This window comes from Mytilus edulis, chromosome 1 (assembly GCF_963676685.1).
Source record: "Mytilus edulis chromosome 1, xbMytEdul2.2, whole genome shotgun sequence".
In the NCBI taxonomy this organism is placed as follows: Eukaryota; Metazoa; Mollusca; class Bivalvia; order Mytilida; family Mytilidae; genus Mytilus; species Mytilus edulis.
The window spans coordinates 94,278,036-94,291,232 of NC_092344.1; the positions used below are offsets into that span (position 1 = coordinate 94,278,036).

Here is a 13,197-nt window from a genome sequence, read left to right on the forward strand (position 1 = left end):
ACGAAAATGATGAAGAAGACTAGAACTTTAACAATTTTAAAAAGGACTTTCGAAGTTAATTCAATTTTTCATTTATGTGAACAAGAACTTAGTTAATTCAATTTAGTTCATTCATGGAGATAGAGACTTTTTTAATCTGATTTATTTACAAATATGGACAGTTAATGTGAAATTTAAGATAATTTGCACTTTTTGCGGCCCCCAGTATGTCGAGATTACCGCGGGATTACGACGTTCTTAAGTTTGTACATTGCCATTGGCGACGTTGGCGACTTCAGTGACGTCGCCGTGGGCTCTTTGAGTTGTTATTAAAAGTTATGGCTGAACAGACGTGTTTGTTTATATTAGCGAAAATATCATACTTTTAACCTCCACAGCTTTGTTAAAAAAATCATCAGTGTTAATAAATTGTCAATTCAAGTATTTTATTTACGTCTTGCCTATGCTACAATTACTAAATGCAAGCATTACGGATACAGTTTTAAACTTAAGGTGGCCCGGGTGTCTTCCTCCATCTTGGATTTTGAAGAAGCAAATAACTTTGGTCTAGATATTTGATGAAATGTGCAAATTTTGAGAGTTGTATGTATGTAAAACACCTTTAATATAAATATAGAAAATTGTGTGTTTTAACATAATTACAGCTGTAATTTCTCAAAAACACCTTGTTTGTATTTGATTAGATTTTTTTAACGTTGCCAAAGAAGGGGAGATAACTCAGATAAAGTCATTTTTATAATAGAAAGTGTTATGAATTTACCAATTTTGCTCTGAAAGCATGTTATAAGAGCAATCTTCTCACATTTTATCTTAAAGTTCTGATAGTACGTTTTCTTTTCATCACACGAAATTTTGATTTTCCATGCATAATCTATACAAAATTCTAAAATTTTGCACAACCTGCAGCGTGAAAAAAAGGTCCGGTGATTTTTTAATATATTTTATTTTGAAATATGATAAAAACTTTATTTAGACAAGTTATCAAAATATTCTATCAATTTTAATTAAGACTCCCTAGTCACCTTAAGTCAGTCCGTACAGATTTATGTGAGACGATTACAAATAAAAACAACATGACTGTATATACATTCAGATTCAGATTTAAGCATGAATGATTAAACTATACATCATACTTATGATACTATTTACAATATAAAACTTCTTGTCGTCTTTTCGAAATGAGGATTTGAAACATTATTTAATAACATTTGTATTCGAAAATAAATCAAGCAATTTTCTGACAGTCTGTAACTCACTACATGCATTTAATTGTTCATCAATTTTAAGATTTTAACAAATGCAGTTAATACAATTTTCTAATATCATTATTAACAGGATAAAGTGAAATACCATGCTATTTATTTTCAACAGTATTTAAACAAGAAATATGAAACCTTTCTTCTAGTTGCAACTGTTCATAGCTCCTAGTTTTCTGTCTGATGTCAAAAGCGCCAGTTCTTAACTCTTGTATGTGGAAGTAAGCTGCCTCGAGGTATTTTGACGTCCGAATGCAAATTGAAATATGTAAAAAAAAAATTGGTTAAACATATACAATTGACCAAACATGCATGTATACATATATTTTTTTGTATATATATGACACTCGACAAGTAGATTTGAAAAGGGATATTGTTGGTCTTAGCTTACGTTTTAAATTGATTACTGTGGAATGAGTGTTTGAGTGGATAATATAATCTGGGTTTTTTTTTCTGTATCAATAAAATAAATGCTAAAGCTTGTTTTGACGAAATTGTTTTATTTTGAACACCTTTTCCAATTAAATAAAAATTTAAGTTACATATGGAAATAATAAAAAATATAATCAAAATATTACAGCATATTAGCAGTATATTTGAAATTTAAGGAGTTTTACTATCATTACAAAAATTCATATTATGAAACTTTGATCAAAGCAACCAAACTATTTTCTAGTCAAAATGTTCATATTCAGCTTACTTGCCTCTTTTAAATGAGACGTGAATGTCAATTTTATCAATAATTTAATTAATATAGAATTAGAGTAGATTGACCAAAGTCAATAAAACGGCCAATATGTTAAAAATGTTAAACTTTTTTCTTTTCTTTTAAAACTAAATAGATGAAAGGGTAGTTTACACCAAAACCAGACCAGATTGTATAACAAAAAGTTAATACATGGATGGTTTTAGGGTAGTTACCCTTTATTTAAGTTTATGTGCATTTTTGAATATATTAGGCATATCTAATGCAGTGTGTGACATTTTGGATTGGAATAATTGGTCACAATGTGATGCAACTTGTGGTGGTGGATCACGTTTTAGAAAGAAAAATATTAATTGCAATGCTAACTGGATTCCTTTTACATTGGAAAACTGTTTAAAGAAATGTAATATCACAGATAAGGAGTGGAAAACCAATGGTGTGGAACATGAGCTTTGTAAACCAAATTGCCATAATGGAACTTACGATTATATTAAACAACGTTGCACATGCTCAATTGAATTCAGCGGCAATTGTTGTGAGAAAGGTATTATATAAAAACCTTTCCCTATTCACTAAATTGAAGTTCACATAATGATTTTGGATATACAAACAACTTCCTAGGAGTAGCAAATGAATGCTGTATACCTGTTTTGTTTGTTTTAAAATAGTAATTTATTTTCAACAATTTACTTTAACTTTAAACTTTATTATTGACTGATGCCAATAGTTGTCCTCCAATTGTCCAAGTTTCCGAAAATTAGTGTTGTTTAATAAGTTCTAGTTAGCTTTATTTTTGCATTATTGAACCGTGCAAAGTTAACATTTTAATGTGAATTTAAAAAAGTCTGGCAGGTCATTTTCTTGGCGTTGGACATTCCTTCAGTTTATTTTTAAAGCAAACAAGCGTCTGTTAACTTTCTCTGTTTGTAAAATGTATACATATTCAAATTTTTTTTTACAAACAACGATGGATGTAAAGATAACATGTGCCTGTATGGCCATTGCATAGATAGGGAGAATGACTTCTACTGTGAATGTCATGATTTCTTCGAAGGAAAACGATGTTCTGAGAGTGAGTATATAAAATGTATTCTGGCAAATATCACCATATGTCTACTTGATTGTCATTTCTCATAACAATGTATACAAGCCAAGGCTACGTGTTATAGACCGTACTTTGACCTATAATGGTTTACTTTTTTAAAATTGTGACTTGGATGGAGAGTTGTCTCGTTGACACTCATACCAAATCTTCTTATATTCTATTTTCGATTAAAATATACTACTTGGTTTATAACGTCTAGCATATATAATGATTAATCATTTTTTAATGTTTATGGTAAACTTTTAAAACCTTTGCACTAACACGAGTGTATAGATTTTTTAATAGAAATCTTGATATGACATTGTAATGAACAACTCAAATTTATCAAACGTTTGATAAAGAATTCATTAAAAAAATATTTTAAGATTATGTGCATTTGTTATCAAATGGTAATTTCGCTCAAAATTGCAATTAAAATATTTCTCACAATATTTCGAGCACACTGGGTCATGTTGGACATCTTAGACAACCCAAAATTTTCTATGAAAGATGTGTCACTTGTCCATGAATACGTAATGTCAAACGTAGTATGGGGGATTATATACAAAAATATCTAAGTGTGTTTATACTTTGCCAAAATATATTTTTAGTTTCAAGTTTATAGTATTCAACAGTTATTTAAACAATAAGGGTCACCGAGCTTTGATTTCAAGCTAATTGGTGTAAGTTGACACACAGCATATACAGTAAATAAAAGTAAAGAATTTTTCAAAATGAATTAAGTAAAAGATAGTTTTAACAAAATGAGTTTCTACAATTTTGTCTTTAAAAATTTAAATCTGAACTATCCCACCTAATATGGCTAATTCAATCAAAAAACGAAATCATTATTAATCTGGGGCCGGTTTCACGGAGCTATCCTAAGACCTGTCGTAAGATATATCTAAGAATATGTCTTATGATTCCCTTATGACTATCCTAGGACATATCTCAGACCTCGTCTCGAAGCTGCCTCAGGATGATCCTAGCAAAGACATCCTAAACCTGTCGCAAGTTCTTTTAATTTTAAAATGTTAATATAGAATTATGGAAAAATGCATTTAAAACTGTAGTATGTCTTTCCCATAAATTACTAAACGTATTGATTAATTTAATTAGTTAATTTGCAAAATTAATTTAAAACAGAAGTTTAAATTGTATAAATCATCTATAAATAATACACACATATACCTCTGAAACTTTAAACACAAAATTGAAAAAATTAACAATTTCCCTTTGTACAATGAGTTGAATTCAAATTGTCTCTAAATCGGTTTAATTAAGGTTAAAGGATAAAATCGTGCATTATTTTTATCAATATATAGAGTGTTCATTGTTGATAAATCATGATAATCCGTCAACCTATACATATTAAGTTATAAGCAGGAAAATTACATCCAAGCTCCTTTGTTCTAACTGGGGTGATCTGAGCCGGATCACCCCTACCAGATCACACCAGTTTGAGTTTCTTTGTTATGCATGCTCTCCTTTGTTCTGTAACATTTTGGCGGGAATGTCTAATCCACTATAAAACTTATAAATAAATATACAATTATACGGAAAAGACTATCTATCAAAATTCACGTAGAAAAATCCAGTGTATATGTTGGGATTCTAACTCAAGACCTTTACCATATCAAGCCACGACACAACCACTACACCAGGACGAGTGGATACGAACTATCAGTAATTTAACATACTTAAAGGAAGCAAGATATTTTTATAAGTGGGGCGAGTTGGCAGACCTTTATTCAGTGGGGTTTTAACCCTTTTCGTGAATAAGTGAGTTGTCAGTGATTGTTCAGTTTGATTTTACACTTTTCAAAAGTGGGGCGAGTCGGTAAACAAGAGTTGGGCGATTTTTTTTCATAAAGTGGCGATATAGTGTGGGCCGATTGGCCAGTGGGGCGAGTTTGCATTGTTTGATATCTACTCATCGTGTTCGGGGGTCAAAAGGGTATAAATCATATAGTAATGTATAAAGTATATTATAATGGTTGTGTGGCGTTCTAAACTAGATTTTATGAATTGTTAATGGTTTTTCGTCTTATCTAAAACAGCTGGGATGTAAAATAGTTATCCCACTCGGACTTGGTGTGTCATCGTGGGATAACTATTAAAGAACATTGTTAATTAGATAGTAATTAGAAAATTTGCAAAAGTGATATTAAACAAGAATGTTTTTTATATAAGTAAACTTAAAAATATCCTAAGGCCATTATAAGGCATCTTATGTGTAGTCTTAACGTAATGATCAATTGTAAGAGATGTCCTAATTTAGGACCACTTTGTGAAACCCACTTAGGACTAAGATGTGTCGTAAGATCATCATAAGACATGTCTTAGTCCTATGACACCTTCGTGAAACTGGCCCCTGACACATAACATAACATGGATTCGAGCGTCACTGATGAGTCTTTAGTAGACGAAACGCGCGTCTGGCGTATATAAAATATTTAGTCCTGGTATCTATGATGAGTTTTAATACATCAGATGTTCATAAGATACTTCACTATCAATCTTCAGTATGGGGATCATGTTCGAACTTTGCCCTACTTATTTGTATTTAATTAAGGTTTTTACCTTGTTGCATATGGTGCAAAAACGCAAACAAATGTAAAAAAAGTTTCATTTTGATATCATATTATTCATATTAAGATATGACCCAAGGTTTTACAGAAATATATACTCTTGTACAAGATACATTTTGTGAAGATGCAAATGCGTGTTATATATTAACCGACTCAGATCTTTTTTGACCTAACAACCTCGGCGTGTGAAATTGTTTAAAAAAAAAAAGGTTAATTGTGTCCGTTTTGAACAGTTAAAACAGTTATCGACAACATTCACATAATCATGAAAGGCTTGAATGCTGTCATTAGTATTACAATTTCATGGGTTAAATTACTGCCAATTTACACATCTTGTCCCTTATTACCATGAATATGAGTTTCTCTTTTTGTAGTGAAAATCTGGGCCATTGCTTTAGTGTCGGCAGCAGCTCTAGCTCTATTGATGCTGACCTGTGTGTTCTTGTTTTGTATTAAAAAGTAAGTATTTTATTTTAACATTTATGTTATTTCTTTATTATAATAGGAGGCAGGTGTTATCCGTGAAAGAGGACAAAGTCAGCAAACCTTTAGAATACTTTACGATACCAATTTAGCAGCAGATTTATGTATCTAAACATTAATTGTATAAAACAAACAATTTCTGTATAATGATTGGGCAGAAAGTAACTAAATTGCGACATTATATCCTATGTTTTCCTTTATATGTAACGTTATTTTCATTGTAAGCAATAACAAAAAACACGCTATCTTCAGATAACCTTTTTGGGTGGTATTTTTCTTCTTGTTTTTGTCTTACAGTATAGTTTAAAAAGAAATTTAATTATTTATAACTAAAACAACGATTATACACAGTTTGCTTATAACTGTTTCGTATAATGCAGATACAAAAAAAACCACCGTACTTATCTGAGATGAGTTTCCCCGGAGAACTTGTTTTGTTTGCTGGTAAATCGTATGCTAAATAAGCTCTATCCTTTATGTACACAAACAAAATATATCAAAAAAGTTCATTGTCATCATCCTTTTTGGTAATCAGTTATTCAAATTTGAGGGAAATCGTATGTATGACTTACAACATAAAAAGTGACTAAATCTAACACTATCAACCAAAGGAACAAGTGAAAAACAACTCCCATATTTCCGACTTGCTATTTTCCAAAGAAAACATAACACTTAGAACAATTGGCAGGTATCAGGTGCACAGGTTCATGTGTTGTCAGAGAATCTGTACACAATCAGTGTTATTCTGTCAAATAGTTTAAAGGAGCGAAGTGAATGACTTGAGTGATCTCCATGTGCCGGTTCAGCTTTTCTGTCAAATGACAAAAAATAAGATAAACGTATCTTAATTTAAAATTTATAAAACTAACTCAATTTCTTAAATTTCAGATATGGCAAAGAGAACAGACAAACAATTGAGCCACAACGTAATAGACATATTGCAAAGCTGACCACTAAGCCTAGAGCCCGACCTTTATATTAGGCTATACTAGACAATCACTAATAGCTGTCATATCAAATCAAAACGCATATTAGATAAATAATATAATCTTTCTTTGAAATAAAACATTTTTTCATAATTTAGCCTTTTATAGATATACGGTGATCTATAGTCATAACAGTTTAGTTGAAGTTTTTTTGGAGATAGAATAGAATATACTTAGTCTAGTGAATGATATCCACTATAACGATAAGTTTTATTTTTATTTTAGTTTACTAAAAATTATTTTCAGTATGTAGGGTTTTCGTACACTATCATTAGCATTTTGTTGATAATGTTATTAGTTATTTATTTTTCCGATTGCAAAACAAACATATCATATTTTATTTGCGTTATTAGCTTATGAAAAAAAACAAAATGAACAATCGTGATATGTAATATTTCTTATTTCACGGAGAGAAACATTTCAAACCAATGCAATATTCATGAGATCATAAATCACGAATTCCTTTGAGTAAAGAATTTATTGACAATCTGTTTTCGAAATTAAATTGAGATTCATTTCAATCTACGGACATTCGTAATCCAGACACGGTAAGTCCATTATTGTTTAAGACGAAGATAATTCAATTTTTGATTTATCATATTTAGACGTATCTATGCAGGTAAACAAGAAGCTATGCTAGAGCCCTCATAAGGAATTATTTGATTGACTTAACAGATTTTATTACTAAGTAACGATTGGGCATAAATGTTTCAGAAGATCAATTCAAATTTTATCTTTAGGTCTAACTAAAATAGTTTTTAAAGGATACAGGAAAATAAGAAAATAAACTATATTGTTAATAACAATGACACAACTTGGTGCGTCCGAACCACTTTCGTATTCCTTCATCAAGAAGACTTAAAACAAAATGACAAAAAGGCATTAATAATTGAATCATGGGAACCTATCTCACAAAAAAAGGAACCTTAAAAAGTTAGCAATATCCTTTAACTCTACTTTCCGCTCTATAGATGATGTTCTTTCACTAAACAATTCAAAATTTGGTGACTATGTGGAACGCATCTATCAAATCGAACTAGAGATAAAGGATACTACAGATACAGTTAAGTTGGCTTCATATCTTGACTTACATCTAGAAATTGACAATGAGGGTCGGTTGAAAACAAAACTTTACGACAAAAGAGATGATTTCAGCTTTTTAATTGTGAACTTTCCATTTCTAAGTAGCAACATTCCAGCAGCACCTGCATACGGGGTATATATCTCCCAATTGATACGATATTCCCGTGCTTGCATGTCCTATCATGATTTTCTTGATAGAGGTTTACTGCTCACAAGGAAGCTACTAAACCAAGAGTTCCAAATGGTGAAGTTGAAATCATCCCTTCGTAAATTTTACGGACGCCATCACGAGCTGATTGACCGTTATGGAATAACCGTTTCACAAATGATATCGGATATGTTCCTTACGTCGTAACTACAATCCCCTTCCCTTTCATGAATATGACCTACCGAATTAGACTATTAACCGGATTTGTAATCACATAAGCAACACGACGGGTGCCACATGTGGAGCAGGATCTGCTTACCCTTCCGGAGCACCTGAGATCACCCCTAGTTTTTGGTGGGGTTCGTGTTGTTTATTCTTTAGTTTTCTATGTTGTGTCGTGTGTACTATTGTTTTTCTGTTGTTTTTTTTTTCATTTTTAGCCATGGCGTTGTCAGTTTGTTTTAGATTTATGAGTTTGACTGTCCCTTTGGTATCTTTCATCCCTCTTTTAAAGATGACAACACTCATCAACGTCTTTGTTACAAAAGTTGAAAACTCAGTGTCATCACAATTTTAAATTATTAACGGATAATAAAACAAAGTAGTTTTGGAATAATCACAAATACAACATATACTGGTATTATAACTTTGATATAACTAAATAATGAATCTTCGATAATAAACCGTTTTAAACTTGAACAGAATGAAATGTCTTAAATATAACATTATAGGCAACACTGCATGTCAAATCAAAGATAAAACAAAACCTGAAAAAACTACAAACATCCTTATCGAAAGAATATGTGTCGTCGGCAATGCCAGTAACACCCATCATTTCAAACAAATAAAGGCAACAGTTGTATACCGCTGCTCGAAAGTCATAAATCGATTGAGAGAAGACAAATCCGGGTTACACACCAAAACCGAGGAAAAAACATCAACTATCAGAAGAAAACAACGAAACAACAAAACACTTAAGTGCAACAAGAAAAACAAAACGACAATGCAAAAGATGTCATATGTCACACAAGGGAATAAACATAACCGATAAATGTACCGATCATACTATATTATTTTATCATAACAAAAATTAATTAAGTAAGTCGATCAAAATGAAGTTCGGGAACTTTGACAGCTATTAGACCATTAGGAACAGCAGTTTGCCTCGTTGCAGCTAGGAAACAAACTGACCACTATATATCACACACAGCAATTCATAATAAAGCAGTAACTGAACAGAACAGACTATTTCTTTTTTAATTTCCTTATTAAAGATCTCATTTGCTTGTTTATTCTTAAACTCAATTACTGTTTCAGAAAGCTATGCATATTCATAGCTCATCACCAGTAAGTCGGATTTATGTTGGTACCGACAGAAGCTCAGTGGTACAGCTACATACAGAGTATACGAATATTTTCTGATTCAACATACATTTTATTCCCAATAGCTCTATTATTTGTAAATGTTAAATGAAATGTATGATATAATAGATAATTAATTCATTTTAAAAGATCATCCTAACATAGATCGAGATAATGTTATATAGTCAGAATTATTATTGTAATTTGTAATGTTGTTTTTTCAGCATAGCGGCATTGACATATAATTATTCTACTCTTAAAAATAATCCACTCCTCAACACGACCGGTTTAAAACAGTTCAGGTATGTAAATAGTATACTGTTCCTTACACAGAAAACATTCAATTTGGTTTAATTTATTATGCATGCAAAAGGTACTATTCATAATATAGATAATTCATGCAGACTGTTCAGATGTGTTGATTCCTATTACATTCAAAACTATGAGCCAATAGCTCGTTATCGCAAATTGTATATTCCAAAAGCGAACTTATGTATCCGAATAATATTTGATATGTTGTTGAGTGTCGATTCCTTCTATGAAATGTTGTGGTTGTATTAAAACTCCAATAACTAGAATCTTTAAAAAGGCGTCCATGGATTTCATTTTATTTCACAATTGTCTATTATCTAGAATTGATCTTTGTACATAAAATCTTTCCAGTTTTGGCTTTAAGATAGACGAATGTTCATATTAAATTTGCTACATATCTTCTATAATTGCCTTTCAATGGTTCACCGATGGCGACACGAAAACCACCAAACCATACTAAAATTAAACAATTTGCAAGACAATGTTGGTATTGAAAGGCTATTTTATAATTATTTGGACTACAAAGTATAAGACCTAACACATTATCAAACCAAAACCATAAAAGAAACATCAAAAATAAATACATGAATGTTAGATGTAAACAATACCGAGACGCGTCTTATAGCAATGTAAAATTACACTCAGTTTGTAGACGAAACGCGCGCCTGGCGTACTAAATTATAATCATGGTACCTTTGATACCTATTAACAGTCATATTCGGGAATAGTTCACACTCGGTACTCAGCAGAAAAGCCACAATCTAAGACGTGGTATAAATTTTGACACACGCATCGTATAGATCAACCAATTTATGATTGTGTCCATGAAATGTACAGAGTGTCATGTTGAATCTTTCCTCCTCATGACTCTGTTGGAACAGTTTCTGTAATAGAAGCCGAATTCTGTATATACAGTCAGTATAGTGTATACATGCACGAGCATAACGTATCAAGTCATATATGTAAACACAATACGATGGAACAGAGAATATTTTACTGCTGAGAAATAGAAAATTGATAATTGGGGAAAAAAAACAACCCGATTGTAATAGATTTAATGGTGAAGTCGTCAATGTGTGTCAATATAGAAAACAAAAAGACACACAAAACAAACAGAAAAATAAACATCCTTTTTTTCTATTAATCTGCAAAGAGATGTGTTATTTCTATGAAAGTCGGGCATGGTCACACCTTTGAATTTATACTCCGTTAACGACAGAAAAAGATGTTGGTTCAGGTAAAGTGAAATGCCATGTTCAGGCAACGCCTTATTTTTTTAATTTTTTTTAAATTATATTAAAGTAATTAGCTCTACTTTTACTTTAATATACTACAATATAGAAGACTTTTACAAATCCTAAAATGTTTATGTGATGCAACATTGATATGGTAACATTTGTTCAAGAAGTTCTCCAAGACTTGTGTTTCCTATCGATAATTTTTTATACAGGCCTTTGGCAAATAAAGGCAACAGTAGTATACCGCTGTTCACAACTCATAAATTCATGGACAAAAAACAAAATCGGGGTAACAAACTAAAACAAAAACAAGGATTCTAAACGGTAAACTTTAAGTCATTTGTAACGATGTACAAATTTCAATTATAAAGAAGTGCAAAAGACCATCAGTCATTTAAAAGTCATGCTTTCTCTGTATATTATTCACTAATCTTTACATAATTATGTTAATGAATAAGTAATGATTTCTTTTTACAGATATGAGTGATTGCGATGACGGTGGTGTTTATTGTGGAGACGAAGACAGTTCTGACGATGATGTCGTGTGTTGTTGTCCCGGCAGCATCAGAAAGAAAAACGCTACCACCGGAAGTACACATGGAAATACAAATGCAGAACCAAGGCAAAAGAAAAAGAAAGTAAAGAAACCGAAGTCAGATAATGAAGGAGGCCTTTTTTAATTCTGATATCAAGTGAAAAATGTTTTAAAATATTGCTTTGTTTTTTTGCATCAAAATGTCTTTTGGAGATATTATATCATAACGGGTAAAACAGCATCGTCGTAGTCATTTGGTCAATAAGTTTTCTATAATTATAGAAACAACATATTCTTTTCATGGTACTCATACTCAATCTTATGTGATGTCATTATTTCGCCTTATAAACAAAGCCGTGTTCTAATAAGCACAAAATATGTTTGACACATGCGCGCAAATTTACTATTGTAGTTCTCGTTATTTTCATTTTTATTCTAATAAAATATATAGATTTAAGCAGCTTACATAATCTTTTATTATATATTCTTTATCAAACAACATATATTTACCTTCATTTTACTTTTTAATTTATTAAGACAATAACAATCAAAACCATGGAGCAAACAAAGACTCACAAAACCAAAGGACATTTACATCAACAGTTATAAATGATAAATAAGAAACAACACGAACTCCACTAAAAACCGGGAGTGAAATCATGTGGTGCTCTGGAAGGGTAAACATTTCCTGCACCGTATACGACACCCATCGTGTTATTTCTTTGTTCAGTTCGGTAATCATTGAAGGTTATTATGAATGAGGAAGAATATCAGATATGGTTTCTAACACTTTGGTCATAATGGCTTATCAGATTTCTTGAGGGATGACCTTAATTTGATTGATTCATAGCCCTATCTTATCAACTTTTGGGAAATCAGAGTTCCTTGTTCAACAAAATCAACGTACTTTGAGCTAGCTCTAGAGTAACTTATCAATTGAGACATATATACTCCATTATGCTGGTGCCGCTAGGATGTTACTACACAGTAATGGAAAGTGGACTATAGGAAAAAGTAAAATTATCGCGTTTGTCATAAATTTTGGTATTCAACCTACCATCAGTAGTCATTTCGAGAAAAAGGTCTAAATATGGAGCAGATTTATCTGTGTCGGTAGTATCTTTAATTTAAAGTACACTTGGATATATCAAATGTAAATTAAATATTAAAATGAATATACAAATATTGTATTTGTCCTCATAGATTCGAAATGATTGTCATGTGATAACAGAGGTATTGTCATTTCCCTTTTAATTATGAATATGATAGTTTACATTGATTTAACTAAACCTCTTTTGAACATATCAGTCTGCTTAAAATCTAAACTCCAGTACTTGTTAACACCTTTACCATTTTGTAGTAAAACAGATAAAAATGAAGAAAGTCTTTCAGATTGACTGACTGGAAAACAGA

At 31.3% G+C, this 13,197-nt stretch overlaps 1 long non-coding RNA gene across 1 annotated transcript; it reads left to right on the top strand.

Moving 5' to 3' along the window:
* Positions 1-7,545: 7,545 nt before the first annotated feature.
* On the top strand, positions 7,546-12,241 carry LOC139520158 (uncharacterized). The gene is made up of 3 exons (XR_011663831.1): positions 7,546-7,654; positions 9,924-10,001; positions 11,727-12,241. It is a non-coding gene; the product is annotated as an uncharacterized lncRNA (long non-coding RNA).
* Positions 12,242-13,197: the final 956 nt, after the last annotated feature.